The sequence below is a fragment of the Sciurus carolinensis genome, chromosome 1 (genome assembly GCF_902686445.1).
Source record: "Sciurus carolinensis chromosome 1, mSciCar1.2, whole genome shotgun sequence".
NCBI classification, from domain to species: Eukaryota; Metazoa; Chordata; class Mammalia; order Rodentia; family Sciuridae; genus Sciurus; species Sciurus carolinensis.
The window spans coordinates 98,944,819-98,946,467 of NC_062213.1; the positions used below are offsets into that span (position 1 = coordinate 98,944,819).

At 43.9% G+C, this 1,649-nt stretch overlaps 1 non-coding gene across 1 annotated transcript; it reads left to right on the plus strand.

Annotated features, from left to right (window-relative positions):
* The first annotated feature begins 204 nt into the window (after nt 1-204).
* Nucleotides 205-310, plus strand: LOC124968438 (U6 spliceosomal RNA). Its single transcript, XR_007105722.1, has one exon. It is a non-coding gene; the product is annotated as a U6 spliceosomal RNA (small nuclear RNA).
* Nucleotides 311-1,649: the final 1,339 nt, after the last annotated feature.

A 1,649-nucleotide genomic window follows, 5' to 3' on the forward strand; every position in this document is an offset into this window, starting at 1 on the left:
CTAGGTTCAGTCCCTGGTACAAAAAAAAAAAAAAAAAAAAAAAAAAGGTCTAGCATACCCTTGGTACAGGATGAAAGGGGGATCTCCTTCTCCTTAGCCCTCCTTCCTTTCCTCTGAGGCAACATCTGTGTGTCTTTGCTGAGTCAGTCTGTGCATATGTCAGTACACATGTCAGTATTCTTTTTCTTCCTTTCTTGGATCACAGTCTCCCCAGAGGTACAGATTAAAGCTCTGGGTTCTGATGCACAGAAGATTAGCATGGCCCCTGCGCAAGGATGACACATAAATTTGTGAAGCATTCCACATTGTTTTGTGAAAAAACAAAAACAAAAACACATTCCGATTCCTTTCCCTAAAATAGGGCCACACGAAAATATAACTTCAGGGGTTCACACATACCACATAGCCCATTTTACCCTATTCAAGAAAGAATTCTGGTTGTGGCTTATAGCAACTGGGTCTGATCTACACTGGATCTCCTTAAACCCTGTCCCCTCTTCCCACCATATCTCCTAACTTCTGGGATTTTGAGAAGATCCCAACCAAGTAGCTTTTTTTTTTTTTCCCCCAGCTTTCAAGGGATCTTTTATTTTTTATTTATTTATATGTGGTGCTATCAAACCCAGGGCCTTGCACAGGCTGGGCAAGCACTCTACCACTGAGTCACAACTCCAGTCCCCCAAGTAGTTCTTTTAAGTCCATGATAAGACAGCCATTTAGTACCTTCTTTCAATAGCTTTCCATTATATTTAGAATAAAAGAAAACCTAAATTCTTTTTGTTTATTAGTGGTGCTAGAGATCACATCCAGGGCCAAACACATGTTAAACACATGCTATCACTGAGCTGTGCCCCAAGCCCCATCCCTAATGATGCTATGGGTTTTGTTTTGGTTTTTGTCTTGTTGGGTTACAGGGGATTGAACTCAGGAGGGCTTTACCACTGAGCTATATCCCCAGTCCTTTTGATTTTTTGAGATAGGATCTTGCTAAGTTGTTAGGTTGTCCTCAAACCTGTGATCCTCTTGCCTCAGCATCCCTAGTAGCTGGGACTACAGTGCATACCACCACACCCAGCTTAAATTCTTCCCCTGTACTGTCTGGTCTGAGCCTCCTGCCAGACCTCACCCATCACTGCTGCCCTTTGGGTATCAGCCACATTGTCCTACTTGTTCTTCATTGATCATGTAAAACCCAGTTCCAGCCAGGGATGGTGGCACACATCTGTGACCCAGGCATGGGCTTGGGAATTAATGCAGGAGAATCACAAATTCCTGTCCAGCCTCAGCAACTTAGTGATGCCCTAAGCAACTTACCGAGATCCTTTCTCAAAAAATAAAAAGGACTGAGGATGTGGCTCAGTGGAAAAACACTGGTTTCAATCCCCAGTACCAAAACTAAAACAAAAACAAAAACAAAAACCCAGTCCCACCTCAGGGCCATTGCTTAAATTGTTCTCTCTGCCTGGAAGGCTATTTCCCCTGACAGTTGCTTTGCTGGCTCCTCTGGTCACTCAGATGTCAGAACAAGTGTCATTCCTCTGAGAGGCCAACCTTAACCCCCAAAATGCTGCCCTCCACCCTCAGCACCCTTTCTAATATCCCATTTTGTTTTTACTTTGCCCCCCTCAGGACACTTGCCACTTCTGAAA